This window comes from Macaca mulatta, chromosome 14 (genome assembly GCF_049350105.2).
Source record: "Macaca mulatta isolate MMU2019108-1 chromosome 14, T2T-MMU8v2.0, whole genome shotgun sequence".
Lineage (NCBI taxonomy): Eukaryota > Metazoa > Chordata > Mammalia > Primates > Cercopithecidae > Macaca > Macaca mulatta.
Window position 1 is genome coordinate 28,788,866 of NC_133419.1, and position 16,142 is coordinate 28,805,007.

Genomic DNA, 16,142 nt, shown 5'->3' on the forward strand with positions numbered 1-16,142 from the left:
TCTGCATATGTCTTCAGTTGTTTAATGCTTACAAGACAGGAGATACACACAGTCAGCAACATAAAAATTAAAAGTGACTCAAGTAGTCAGCCCATGTGGCATCTCAGTGGTGGTGACAGAAGCTATGTGAGCCAGAAGTTTTTAGCTCTTTCGAATACCCTCTGTTTTAGTTCAATTAAATAGAACAAAATTGATTTCCTATAATGAGAATTTTTCAAAACCTGGGAGATGATTGGTGATACCTAAGAGGTCACCAAACTAAGATTAGAAGTCATAGTGGTTGTATCACAACTTAGCTTGAGTACGTTGCTGTAGCCTAACAACTGCAGGTTCTGAGAAGGATCCTGTGGAATCCTGGAAGTAGCCAAATTTTCCTAATAGGGAAAGATGATTTTTTTGTGTGCCATGTATTTGTTAAAGGCCTATATATAGATATAAAATATTGTGGAATTGTTCTCAGGGAGACCCGCAACTAGTATAAGCTTATAAAGGATCTAAAGATCCATCCACCATTTAAAGTTGTCTGGTAACGAGAGATAACATTGTATCCCCAGAGAGGCCAAATCAGGGTCCCCAGCCAGCGTTCTAGATCAGCCTTCATTTCAAGAGAAAGCCAAGGCCCTCATCTACTGGGGAGCGTGGTTTTCAGCCCCAGCGAGTGTCGTTTTGAACTTTCCCTTTGCTTTTTTCTCTCTTCTCCCTCCCCACCCACCCTTGCTCCTGATCTGGCGAGTTTGTTATGGAGTGAAAATAAAAGTCAAGCAGAGACCTTGTTCCCCATATGCCACCATTAGTACCACAAGCTCATGGCTAGTTACCACATTATTTCCTGGCAGTTTGTGTCCCTCAGCTGTGCCTTCCAGCCAGCTCCTGAGAATCACTGCATACCACCCTCTACCTAGGGAAACCCATACTGCTGCTGTTCCTGTGATTGTTTTACAATGAATAAATAATTGTCAAATTCCATTTAAAAAGTAAACAGTAGTAGTTTTGTATTTGCATAGAAAAAGCCTGAAGGAAATATACTAAACTTTTTGTTGGCTTATTTTCCTTTGTGCTTGCTTATATTTTTTACATTTTCTACAATAAATGTGTACTTTTATCAGAGAATTAAATGTTGCCGCAAAACATTCAATCTCCACGCCCCCAGCTCAAAAAAGGAAATGATATTTAAAAACTTCCTGGTCAGATTTCTATTAAAAGCATTGGCTGTGCATTAGGTACAAAGAGGAGTCATTTCCTGCCTTGGTGATACTATTTTTTTCTACTAAAGTCTTTAAAAAAAAATTTTTTTTTGTTTTGCCTAATTTCAGTTTTTAGTAAGCTTCCCATCTGTAAAATGAGTTGGACTAGATGTTTCTACAGTCCCCTCCAGCCATAACATTCTGTCTCAAATTAAGTTCCAAGCACCAGAACACTGACAATACTTACTAAAGTATTTTGCCAGTAGAAAATGTCTTTAACTTATTCTTTGCTGACACTGATACTTTCCTCTAATTTAGTGTCTGTCAGCTGGGTCACATCTTAAATAAAATGAGCAATTTTAACCCCCAACATTTGGCATTTTGTCATAAACCAGCCATTATATTATGCTGGTCATTCATCGTGACTACAAAGTAAAAGAGTCAAGCTGTCATTCCAAATAAAACTTTTGACTTCAATCAGAATTAAGCCTTAACCTGGAAAGTTGGTTTCTTCCTTATATTTTCCCAGTCTCCTACTCCATTCTTAAACATGCTAGTTTCACTCAGTTGGGTGTACAAGCCTTTGGGCTTTATGTTGTATGTTACTAACCATCTTTTAACATACTTATCTTTTGGCATCATTCTGGGACATTGCTAAATTAAAAAGAAATTGTTTCCTCTTTTTCCAGAGATGTCTAACCAAGTGATTTTTTTGCTTTTTTCATTTGTTTGTTTGTTTTGAGACAGTCTCACTGACACTCATGGCGCGACCATGGCTCACTGCAACCTCTGCCTCCCGGCTTCAAGAGATTCTTCTGCCTCAGCCTCCCAAGTAGCTGGGATTACAGGCACCTGCCATCACGCCAGCTAATGTTTTTGTATTTTTAGTAGAGACAGAGTTTTACCATATTGGCCAGGCTGGTCTGGAACTCCTGACCTCAGATGATCCACCCGCCTCAGCCTCCTGAAGTGCTGGGATTACAGGCATGAGCCACCGTGCCCAGCATCCAACCCAATGCTGGATGAAACTTGCTGTATGTCATACATTTTGCTATTGGCAAGCAAGTCTGAATGTTGATTGGAAGTTTGGTAGTTTGTTACTATCTTTTGGCAGCAAAGATTGTTTATTAGTATACTACAATGTGATTTAACTTTTATTTTGGGGATAAAGAGTAGAAAAAAGTGAAACAGAATGAAGGCAGGTGTTTTTTATCCTAATGATGAACTAATACAGAGCTATTGGACTATCTCTAGCAATTAATTTTTGTGACCCTTGTAAAATTATACAGGTCACAGTATAATTCTCCATTACTGTTTTTATACCAGTAAGTCTTAGATAAACTAACAGCATGCTTATGAATTATGTGTACAATTAGAATACATTCTTTTTACAGAGGAACAATTGCTTGGATGTACCAACACTGTTCTCTTCTGGGCTTGCTTCAAGGTCTACTCATTATTTTATATAAAATACCATTAGGCTGGGCACAGTGGCTCACACCTGTAATCCTAGCACTTCGGGAGGTGGAGGCTGGCAGATTGCTTGAGGCCAGGAGTGCAAGACCAGCCTGGCCAAAATGGTGAAGTCCCATCTCTGTAAAAATACAGAAAGTAGCCGGGTGTCATGATGCATGCCTGTTATCCCAGCTACTTGGGAGGCTGAAGCACAGGAATCACTTGAACCTAGGAAGCAGAGGTTGCAGTGAGCCAAGATCATGCCACTGCACTCCAGCCTGGGTGACAGAGTGTGACACTGTCTCACAAGACACAACCAAAACATCAGATTCTGTTTGTGATGCCTGGTTGCTTAGAACCTAAGCAGTGCAATGCCTTAAGGAAATGAAAAAGGAGCAATAAGTAGTCATTTATATTTTTATTTTGAAGTGTGCTTTTTCTAAACTCCCAGATTGACATGACGGACTGTAAGTTAGTTTCTCCATTTCTATCCTTGTGCCTGTCGAGTGTACTTGGCACTCACAAATTCCCAGTATCCAGAAAGATGATCTGATGAAATCAAATTGGATGGATCTTGGCAGACTGTGACAGTCAATTACAGCCTTCACTTTCCGTCAAAAACAGACACTTGCAAGGAGATGCCTGGTGGTTTCACTAAATGTTACTTGTGTCTGTAATATTTTAAAGCTGTTTCCCCACAGGAAATGCGGGTTACAAAATCCTGAAAAATCATTCTAGGTGGGAAAAACATTTTAGGAAATGAGAGATGTGGTGCTGCTTTTCCTCTCTGAGTGCTTTCTCAGCAGGACGCTAGCCCTGCCTTTAAGATGGGGAAGTTGGGGCATGTGCCTCTCTCTGCTCTTGATTTCTGCAGCTCTGAAGGCAGGTGTGGTCCCACTCGGACAATCGCCCAAGCAGCAGTGACCATAGTTCTAAGCAAGAGTTGACCTAGGAGAAGGTAAACTCTGTGGAATGGGGATGTGTGCTGAATCCCCTCTTCTTACCACAGTGCCTGGCACGTCGCACACACTCATATATGTAATAATGAACATTTATTGAAAGCAGCAGTTGAAGCCAACCAATTTCTGGTACCTTAGTTGTCATGTAAATTTTAGATGGTAAGGCGTAGATATTACTCTTTTTGCTTTTTTTCTTCAGCATTTTGTGAAATTTCCCAAACGCAGAAATGTTGAAAGACTTGTATAGTGAACATATACCACCTAGAATCTGCAGGAGTATTATGTTACATTTGCTTTATCACTTGATAGATGTTACTTTTAATGAGACTTCAAGTTTGGTGTCTCTAAAAACATTCTAAAATAATTGAACAACTTTAATCAATTTGTCTTCAGTTCTTTGGGGGGACTTGGGACATTTGCTTTGTAACTAGAATGTAGCCCTCACTTTAAGCTAATTTTAAACTTTGTAAATTTGTTATGCTGAATTTTAGGGGTTTTTTTGGTTTTTTTTTGTTTTGTTTTGTTTTGTTTGCCTGAAGGGGTTTTTGGTTTTGTTTTTGTTTTTGTTTTGTAATGGATTTATTTGAAGGTCCTTGATAAATTGTGCAGAATATTCTCGTGTTATTTTTGCACTTGATAAGTTATCTAATTTCTGTGGTGAGAATGTAATGTGGGGCCTATTTTGCTTCTACAAGCTTCCAGAATTATGTTCTCAGAGGGATGAAGAGGTATAATTTAGCATATAGATCACGAAATTAGCAGCTGAGACAAATTTTCTCCCCACTGACAAAACCAGTCAGTTTTGTCTTCGTGTCCTTTTCCCTGTAAAGTGGAAACTAGAATTTGATATTTAGATATTAAATAATGGGTAACATTCATTAATGTGTGGATCTTTTAAGAAAGGCACTGTGAATCCAGGGAGCTTCTCATAATTCTATAAACTTTATGACAAGCTGTGGAATGAAATCCGACTTTTGAAAACTGAAACACATCCAATGGTCTTATCACAAAGCCTGCTGTTCCTCAGAACTTGCTATTGCCATGGAATTTGTAAGCAGTTATCCTAATCCATCTGGACTCTGAAAATACGTCCTTTACCAGAGGGAGTGAATGCAAAGATAAGGGTGGGGAAACACTAATCATGAAAAGAATGAAAATCAGTGTTCAGTTTTAAGAGCAGGTTGTATTGAAGGAAGGGATTAAAGAAATTATCCAGATTCGGGGCAGCACGTCTTCCACCGCTCCCTGCACCATCAGCATGCACAGAACGCATAAAACGAGCCCTGCTTCTAATGGTAGTGAAACCTCAGATGGCCTCCATCAGGTCAGTACAACTGAATTGCCAGGCTGACTTAAGATTGAAGGAGGACTCCATTTTAGTAAGTAGGTAAGTGTGATCTTTCTAAACCCAGGTTATGAATGCGGATTCACATTTATCTCACAAAAGCACCTGGAGTTTTCACTTCATGTCATGTCTCAGTACTGGTTGCAAGGTATGACCAAAACTGTTCCTTGAATGCCACCTTTTTGAATATTAATTTAGAAGACAACATGCCAGACTGACATACTTACCCCTGCCCACTTATTACTTCCTTACCAGCCCGATGTACTGCACCGAGGTATTTACAAGAAAGCACTCTTCATTAAAATGAAATATATATATTAAAATATAAAATATAAGGGATAGTCCAGGGGTGTGTGTGTGTGTGTGTGTGTGTTTTTGAGATGGAGTCTGTCACCCAGGCTGGAGTGCAGTGGCGTGATCTCGGCTCACTGCAAGCTCCGCCTCCTGCGTTCATGCCATTCTGCCTCAGCCTCCCGAGTAGCTGGGACTACAGGTGCCCATCACCATGCAGCATGCCCAGCTATTTTTTTTTTTTTTTTTTGAATTTTTAGTAGAGATGGGGTTTCACCGTGTTAGCCAGGATGGTCTCGGTCTCCTGACATCGTGATCCACCCACCTCGGCCTCCCAAAGTGCGTGGATTACAGGTGTGAGCCACCACATCAGGCCCAGGTGGTTTTTAATGAAATAACTATACTTTGATTTTTGCTTCATAGTTGTTCTATTTGGGGCACTATGTAACTATATTGGAAGAGAACAATTTAAGGCACTAGTTTTCACCTGAAATAACTAGTCCTTCCTCCTTCAGGAAATGGTAAGTGAGCATTCATTTTACTCCTTGGTGTGGGCTGTGGTTTCTGCCCTGGGGCCTTTAAGACTTTATTTTACAAAACAAAATTAGGCCTAAAGAGAGAGGAACTTCCATAACTCCTTTAGGTCCAGTGAGAAAAACAGATAGATTGAAAGTGTGAAGCCAGATAACATGAATTTATTCCCAAAAAATAAATGCAGAAAGGGCTGTGGCTGTCTCTGCCTTCTCCTTAGGTACCAAACTCCCTGAATGGGTTTTTAAGCAAAGCTGCCTCTATTGTGACGCCATTAAAAGCACTTTAGGAAACTTTCTATGGGGTCAACCCCTTTCTCTTCTAAAGTAGACTCAACTTCCCTAAATGGAGTACAAAAGCTGGTAAGATATGTAATTACTTTATAAATGCCACCTTAATTTGTAAATTAAAATTCCAAAAGTGAAATACTGTTACTAATTCCAGAGTAAGCAACACATTTTTAAAAAATATTCCACTTCTTATTTTTTGTTAACTTCTCAACACTTTTCTATCTTCTAGTCTATTCTGTACATGTCTGTTACCCTGTTGTCACATTTTTAAAATTAACTGTTTTACCAGGGCCAGCAGTGGCAATATTCGAATACTTGGACCATGACACTTGTAACCTTTTCAGGGAATGATGCATAAGCACAATAATTTTTGCTTCACCTGGGTAGGGTTTTGCATATCTCCATAGAAAAGCAAGTCTCGTTGTCACAGAACTTATACTCCTGAAAGCTAAATTATAAAACCACACTGAAAAATAGATTCCCAAATTCTGAAAAATAATTGTCCCTGTCCTTCCCACTTTCCCACTTGTTGCTCTAATCTGATTGGCAGAGACTAATTTTTGTTTTCAATGTATTAGGGGTGGGGGACACTTGTCCAGGGAGGTCTGGCCTGTCTTGATCCTAGCTTCATTTTCCCCCAGGTCACTTAATCTGAAGCTAAATAGGTAAAGTAGACAAAGCCCCAGCAAAAGTTTTTGAAGTAATAGTGGTGGCTCAGCACTTTAGGAGGCCCAGGCATGAGGATCACTTGAGGCCAGGAGTTTGAGACCCCAATATAGCGAGACCCCACCTCTACAGAAAAAAAAAAATTAAGTAGCTAGTCATTGCCTTTATAATAGGTAGGAACCTGAAAGTAAAGTTTATTTCAGCCCTAATGTGGTATTCCTTTGGAGCCATTGTTAAAGAAGAAAAGGAAAGCTCAGGTGTCCTGAATACAGCTGAGCTAATAAAGTTAAATCTGACTTTTTAAAATACCTTTAGGGTCAGTGTTTTGCAATTTTTTCCCTTTGGCTCAGAACCCGCAGTAAAATTATATAGATTGAGCATAGAAAGAAAAATAATATGCAATACTGACTCAGCTGAAACAAAATGTTTATGAAACACTTGCTTGTACCACATTCTATGCTTTCTGATATTTTCTGCCCTTTTTTTCACTTTTAAAATGTAGTCCAGGACACAAATGAGTTTATAAGACCGCAACTTGCATCTTGAGTCAAGACTGCCCAGAAGGTTAGAGGCCAAATTTGTTCACACACACACACGAACACTGTCAAGGATCTTTAGTCTACAGGGGTCACCTCCCAGGACTCTATTTTCAGGGCCCTCCCAGCGCAGTCTTGCTCCATGTGGTCTGGGCTCCAGTCCATCCAGCCCCTGCAGCCTCACCTCTCGGGGCCTGGTCCTGTTGCTCCTGTCTGTCCCTCCTTCCCTCAGTCTGAGGTAATCTCGTTGTTTTGTGGAAGGAAAACACAATCTCCTCTCTTTTCCCCCAACATTTGGGTCCTCTCTCAATTCTTGGAAGAACTTGAGCTTTAGGAAAACGAAGTCCAGAAAGATTTACAAACTCCTTTGTTATATTTTGTTAGTTTTGGCCCTGCCTCCCCTGAGGCAATGAGATAGGGTCTTAACTGTTTGAATGGGAACAAAAGGGAAAAGAGGGTTGGGACATCTCAAAAAATTACTTTCAATATGGAACATCTTAATTAGACTGTGCACTTTCAAGAAAAGGCCAGAAGACCTCTCGTAGATGGGAATCAAAGATACCTAGTTTTGGCCCTTGTTAAAGAATAATTTTCAAAAAAGTATAATGACTCTCAAAACAGATACCAAATGAGCTCATGTGAAGGATTTTGTTTCACTCTGAGGAAATCAGGCACGTGTTATAACTGATTCAAAGGAGAATCCAAAGAAAAGATACTCTTACGGACCAGGAATATTGAAATAAATATGCAAATGGAGCCAAAACTAGCTGCAGGGAGAAAGTCAAGAGAACCTCCTGGATAAGACATAATTTGCATTTCTAGAACAATTATTTTGCGGTGTCATCAGTTAGGTACAGGACAGAGTTGTAAAATAAGCTCCCTGAGACTCAAAACCAGATAGCCATGTTACTCTATTCCAACTCTTATTTTAAGCCTTCTTAGAATCAGCTATAAGCTGAAGAGTATGCATAGACTAGACAATGCAGAGTATGCACAAATTTTTTTTACATTTGCGATAATTCAATTCAGTGTTTGAATGACAAATAAACAGGTTTTTGGTGCCCATTTCAGCCTAGAATTGGACTTCTCTTGTCAGTTGGTGTGAGATGATAGCTGCTTATAGCTCCTACAAAACTCCAAACTGGAGGTCATTGACAAGGCAAGAATAGAGCAAACCCAGCTCAAGAACCATGTGGCAGTAGGTGGCAGCAAAACTCTTTCTAAAGAATGCAGCCTTCGGCAATGCAGCCTTCAAAAAAAAAAAAAAATTGTAAGAGTCCTTGGACCTTTAAGGAGTCCATAAATCCCCCTGAGATTGTATGCAAAAGGTTACATTTGATGCACTTTTCTAGGAAGAGGATTATTAAATTTTTGCTCTAAGTCTGATGAAAATTATAGAGCGCTTTCCACAAATATTGGAAATCTTCTGTCCCAATTGTCATATTGATGAGTTAGCTGCCAAATCAGCTTCGAGTTAGAAACAGCTGAGGAGTTATTACATCAAGGCATATTAAACTCATATTTTTTAAGGTCAATTAAGTCAAATATCAGCAATGTCATGTGATTCAACCTATTTATACAGATTCCTGGTGGTTCCCAGCCCCACCTGCTTTCTGATACAGCCAATAAGTGGATGAACACCTGAAATCACCTACCACATCCAAATTGAAGTTTATGCAAATGGATTGTTGGATTCCAGCCCATCCCAGGCCTCAAGGTTAAACTTCAGCTAACTCCATCCACTCCGAACAGTGTGAATCAATATGGCCTTAGATCATCACCAGCACCTAGTTTACCAGGCAATATTCTCAAGGTGTCTAGTCTGAGTACCATCAGCTTCAGAATCTCCTGAGGAGCTCATTAAAATGCAACCACCAAGGCCCACATCAACCTCCCTGAATTAGACTCTGATTGTGGGAGCTGGAAGGGGGAAGAATCTGTATTCAAACAGGCCCCCAGGTAGCTCTTCTGCACCTAAAGAGTAAGCACAGTAGCTAGGAGGAGAAAGTATGAGTGGAGGTATATCAGCTGTATCAAAGTATAATTGATAAAATGTTAAAATCATGACTCGTTCAAATATAGACACATGTCAAAGGTTGTATTCAGTTCCTTAGCTTACGATGGAGCCATTAGCTGGGAAAGCTGATTCTTGCAAGAGCACTCAAGGAAAAGGGCTTTATATAATCCACCAGGAAAAAATATTTTCAAAATGAAAACAGTTAAAATTAGATTTCTAGGTTACAGATGAAACTGGTTAATGTCCTGCAGGCTAATAAAATCATAACCTTTGGAGTTATCTCTCTTACCAGAAAGAAAAATACAATTAACATGTAACTTCACAGTATCTAAATAACAAAGTCAAACACAGATCCATTCTTCCAGAAAATTAAATGATCCTTGGGTGGACTTGTTAAATAATTCTCCAGTGTGACATTGAAAGAGTATGCCACTCAACTTTTTGCCCTATGTTCAGGTTTTAAATAACTCTTTTATACAGTGAATGAAGACAGCAGAACATAAATGGGTGGACTCTACAACTCTGGGTAAGACAATTCAGGCAGTTCAGGCTGGAGCAGATACATTCCAAAGCAAGAACCAATTCATTCAGAGGGAGAAGAAAACTGACTAATACAGAGAATTGATAAATAACCTCTTGGATTTGTTTTAGACACTTACTACAGTCATTTCCTCCTCCTTTTTTAACAAGTGGTTTGTCCTCTTTGTAGTGTTAAATGTATAAGCTAGCCATTCCCTAATAATTTCTCTTAGAAGTTTATCCTAAAGGTTTGCAAAATTTTTGAACTTTTTTCTTGTTTTCAATCTAAAAATTTGGATGCTGTGTTTGTTTAAACATCAGAAATGTCCTCTGATTTTTATGAAACAGTTGTCAACCTGGGGATTAAACTGACCATCAAGAAACATGAATCTAAATAGAAAAACCATGTGTTCCAAGCCAACCTCAATGTTTCCTCATAACTTCTTTTGCCTTGAGAGAGAGAGATTAGCAATGAGTATCTCTGTTGTGAATAAACATCTAAAGTTCACCAACTTCATTTCATTTTAATTCTTTCTACTAATTTCAAGTAAAATTAAAATATAGTAATTTTTTGTAAAGTAATCAATTCGAAAACTAACCTAATTATTTAGCTAACTTAATTTAATTAGCTTAAGTTAATAAATTAACTTGATTTTTTAAAACCTACTTCATTGATCAAATTTACCATTCTTGAAGTTATTAATAATAATAAAGACATCTACCATTTATTGACAATTTAATTTTTGAAATTGATGTTTTATTTTAAAATAACTATATTGAGGTATACTTTACATATCATAGAATTCACCAATATCAAGATATTTATACACCAATATTCACAGCAGCATTATTCACAATAGCTAAAATGTGGAAACAACTCAAATGTCCATCAGGGAATGAATGGGTAAACAAAGTGTGTTACATATATATGCAATGAAATATTTCAGCCTTACAAAGGAAGGAAATTTTGACAAATGCTACAATATGGAAGAACCTTGAAGATATTAAGCTAAGTGAAATAAGTCAGATACAAAAGGACATATTTCGCATGATTCCATTTATATGAGGCACTAAGAGTAGCAAAATTCATAAGAGACAGAAAATAGAATGGTGGCTGCCAAGGGCTAGGGGAAGAGGGGATTGGGGAGTTAGTGTTTAATAGGTACAGAATTTCTGTTGGGGAAGATGAAAACATTATGGAGATGGGTGGTAGTGATGGTTGTACAACAACATGAATGTACTTAATGCCACAAAACTACATTAAAATATGGTTAAAATGTTAAATTTTAGCTTATGTGAATATTTTACCACAATAAAACACACACGCACAGAATGAAATTCTGATACGTGGTACAACTTGGATGAATCTTGAAGACATTACACTAAGTGAAATAAGCTAGGCACAAAATAACATATATTGCATGATTTCACTTAAATGAAGTACCTAGGGCAGTCAAATTCAGAGAAAGCAGAATGGTGGTTGTCAGGAGCTGGGGGAAGCAGGGGATGTAGAGTTACTGTGTAATGGATAGAGATTCTGTTTGGAAAGATGGAGAAAGTTCTGGAGGTGGATCATGTAGTAACATAAATGTACTTCATGCCACTGAACTGTGTACCCAAAACTGTTAAAATGGCAAAGTTATGCTATGCATATTCTACTGCAATTTTAAAAATCACCAATTTCAAGTGTACAATAATTTTTAGTAACTTTACCAAATGGTGCAACTATCAACATCAATTAGTTTTAGAACATTTTCATCCCTGCAATAAGATCCCTGATGCCCATTTACATTTAATCCCTATTGCCATCCACAGCCCCAAACAATTAGTAATCTACTTCTGTCTCTATAAATTATGTTCAGCTCCCCTGGACATTTCATATAAATGGAATCATGCAGTAGGTGGTCTCTTGTGTATCACTTCTTTCATTTAGCACATTTTTGAAGTCTGTTCATGATGTAGCATGTGTCAGCAGTTTGTTTCCTTTTGATTGCTGATTAGAATTCCACTGTATAGATATGCTTGGGTTTGTCTATCCATGCATGTCTCAGTTGATGGGCATTTAGGTTGTTTACAGTTTTGGCTATCATCATAATGCTACTAGGAATACTCTCATGCAAGTTTTTGTGTAGACATGTTTTCATTTCTCTTAGATAGATACCTAGGAATGGAATTGCCGAGTCATATGGCAGTTTTAGGTTTAGGTTTTGAGAAACTGCCAAACTGCTTTTCCAAGTGACTCCACTATTTTACATTCCAACCAACAATATACAAGGGTTCTCATTTCTCCATATCCTTGCCAACGTTTGTGATTGTCTATCCTATTATGTCCATTCTAGTAAATGCGAAATGGTATCTCACACTTGGATTTGCATTTTGCTGATGACGAATGATGTAGGGCAACATTTCATGTGCTATTTAGCCATTTGCATATTTGATAAAATGTCTGTTCGGTTCTTTTGCCTCTTTTTGATTGGGGTGTTTGTCATCTTTTTAATGATTTGTAACAGTTTTTGTTAATTCTGAGTGCAATCCTTGAACAGATATGTGTTTTACAAATATTTTCTCCCAACCTGTTGCTTAACTTTTCATGTTTTTAATGGTGTTTTTTTAAACTGTAAAAGTTTTGAATTTTGATGAAGTCTAATTAATGGTTTTCTTTTATGAACCATGCTTTTGATAGCGTATCTAAGATATATTTGACTAACTCAGTATCTCAACAATTTTCTTCTCTGTTTTCTTCTAAAGTTTTATTGTTTTAGCTGTTACATTAAGCCTGCAATCCATTGTTGATTTTTCTGTATGGCATGAGGTGAGTATCTAATTGTCTCACCACTAGTTGTTGAACAATGTAGAATGGTTCTCCAATCAATTGCCTTGCATCTTTGTAAAAAAAAAAAAAAATTACTATAAAGGTAAGGATTTATTTCTGGACTCTCAGTTCTGTTCCATTGATCTATCTTTGTAGTAATAGCATTTTGTCTTTATTACTGTAGCTATAATAAGTTTTGAAATTTAGAAGTGAAAGTCCACCAACTTTGCTCTTCCCTTTCAAAATCATTTTAGCTATTATAAATATTTTGTATTTCAACCTAAATTTTAGGATCTGCTTCTCAATTTCTACCCAAAAAGCCTACTGAAATTATGATCAGAATTACATTGAATTTGTAGATCAGCCTGGGTAAAATTGCCATCTTTGCAATACTGAGTCTTCCAATTCATGAACATGAAATGTCTCTCCCACTATTTACATCTTCCTTAATGTCCCTCAAACAAAGATTTATACTTCTTTCATCAAATTTCTCCTGGAATATTGTATTCTTTTTGATGCTACCATAAGTGGAAAGTTATTCTTCATTTCATTTTTGGACTATTTATTGCTCACATACAGAAATACATCAGTCTTGTATCCTTTGCCCTCGTTGTATTATAGTTGTCTTTTCCTTCTAAGAGGGGCTTGTGGGTGTGTGTATGCCTCAAGATTTTCCACATAAAGGATCATGTCATCTGAAATAAAGACAGCTTTGCTTTTTCCTTTTCAAACTGGATACCTTTGTTTTTCCTTTTTGCCTGACTGCCCTGGCTAAAATCTCCAGGACTCTGTTGAATGGAAGAGGCAAGAACGGACATCCTTTCCTTGCTCCTGATCTTTGGGAGAAAGCATTCAGTCCCTTACCATCACGTATGATGTTTGCTGTAGGTTTTTACAGATGTCCTTCATCAGGTTGAGGAAATTCCCTCTATTCCAAGTTTGTTAAATTGTTTTGTTTTTATCATGAATGGTGTTGGAATTTTGAAGTTTGTTTTTAAACTCTATTCATAGTAAAGACATCACATGCTTATTACAGAAATTAGGAACATATAGACAACTAAAAGGAGCAATATAACACTTAACACTCATGATTTTACCTACTCAGAGATAGCCTAAACCTTTTCTCTGCCATATGTATGTATATGTGTATGAATACCTGTGTGTGTGGGTGTGTGTGTGTGTGTGTGTGTGTGTGTGTATGTGTACCTTCTAATCCTGCAAGGTAGGCAGACATGATTAACTATAGTTTGCAGAAGAGAAAAAGACTTTCCAAAGGCCACACAGCTAGTTTAGCTGGGGATGAGAAAGGATCTGACTGACAGCAGTGGCAGCAGAGTGACAGAGAAAAAAGAAGGTGGGGTTTAAACCCTAAATAGTGACCCCTGATTTCTCTGTGAGTTGTTTCTCTACCTTGTGCCCACTGGCTTTCTGGTGGCAGGTTTTGGGGCTGCTGAGCCTCATGGCTCTCATGCATTGTGTGGGGACAGCCCACAGAAGGGATTTCTCTTGAGTGGAGCAACTTCCCTATGGAAAACCAGGGGCTCTAAGGGGCTTCCCAGCAAGCTCTTGCCTTTCTTAATGACTCTAACTCTGCTTGACAATTGATACTACATTTTCCAAAGAGTGGAGGAGTTTACATCGGAGTTAAAAGCAAATTCTCTGGAGCCAAACTATGTCTTGGTTCACATTCTGGGGCTGCCACTTATTAATTACTCCATGGCCTTGGACAAGTTAACTTACCGTCTCTGTGCCTCAGTTTCTTCATGTGTAAAATATTAATAATAATAGCATCTACCTCGCTGGGTTGATATGAGGGTTAAAGGAAATAAGATAGAGAAAGCAAGGATTATGCTAGGAACTGGCTACAGTAAACCCTAAATAAGTATTAAATGTTGTTATTACAATTATTTGCCACAGAAATATCCTTGGAGGTCTCAGAAGCTTGGAAAACACATAGGTTTTTTGGACTCCCCCTACATAATTCCAGTTGTCCATCACAACAGCAAATGCCACAACCTTAGCCGATTTTCTCTGGAGGCTTTTCCAGTTGCACCTGCCCAGATAGTAAGAGGAGCGGCATGGCAATATTCTGAAAGTGCCCCTCTTGTAGCTCAAAGGCAGATACGAGGCTCCATCCCCAGACTGCCCACTTTAGGAAATGCTTTATTTCATGGTTTCCTCCATGTTCCCCCTCCCACCTGAAGATGGGCCCATTTGTTTCTCACTGTCTCTCAGGACTTCCAAGCCCTTTTTACATAAGCCTGCTGCCTGTCCCCTCTTTTAACCATATTTACATTTAGGGGAAAGACCATGATTAGAGGTTGCTTGGGAAAGATTATCTGAAGTTTTCTGCTCTGGCCACCCACATATGCATGCATGGATTCAGCCTGGGGCAGACGAGTCTCTCTTTTTCCCCAAGAACTGCTGAACCCTTCCCCTTCAACTCCAAGGGAAGGACTTAACAGAGGTGAAGTCTAAAACCATGTGAGATGGTGCTCCTTAGAAGCAGCTGGTTGGATCAGGGATGGATTCATGATTCTTGAATCAGATCAATCAGATTCTTGAGGATTTGGAACAAGAAATTCAAAGATGTTAGGCTGTGGTCCATGAATTGGAAGGTTCCTTAGACTCAGACTGGGATAACCTTTTGGGGACCATGTGTACCCAAAGGCAGAGCATTTACAAAGAAGTGTGTGTGTATGAGAGAGAGAGAGAGTCAGACAGACTGCTTTTTTGAATGGTTTTCAGTCCAGAGTTCCGAGTCCCTGCAGAATGTCCTGCCCTTGGGTTAAATAATACTCCTGTGTGCACAGGACCTCTCCAACTAGTTCAGGCAAGCATACCACAGGCAGTATGGTGCTTAGAAAGCAGAGCAGTGATTAAAAGCTCTTGGGCAAGAGACTAGACAAAACTAGGTTTGAATGCTGTCTCTACCATTTTCTGGTTGTGTGACTAGGCAAGTTGCTCAAGTTGCTCAACCTCTCTGAGCTTTAATTTCCTCATCTAGTAAAATGGGGATGATCATATTTACTTCATAAAATTGCTCAGAGGACTACACAAGACAAAGAATATGAAATATTTAGGATGTTGCTTGGCATATAGTCAATGAGCAGTAAATGATAATTTATGTACAGGTTAAGCATCCCAAATCCAAAAATTCAAAATCTGAAATGCCCCCAAATCCAAAACTTTCTGAGCACCCACATAATGCACAAAGGAAGTTCTCATTGGAGCATTTTGGATTTTGGATTTTATGATTTGCGATGCTCAATTGGTAGGTAGGTATAATGCAAATATTCTAAAGTCTGAAAAAACCCTGAAATCTGAAGCACTTCTGGTTCCAAGCATTTTGGATAAGGGATACTCAACCTGTGTTACAATTCATATCTTCTCTTTGAATTGACCTTTTATCATTATGAAATTTCCATGATTCTAAATTGGCAACACTGTTTCTTTTGCTGGTGTCTACGTGGTATATCATTTTCCATTCTTTTATTTTCAATCTTTCTGTGTCCTTATATTCAATGTGTGTCTCTT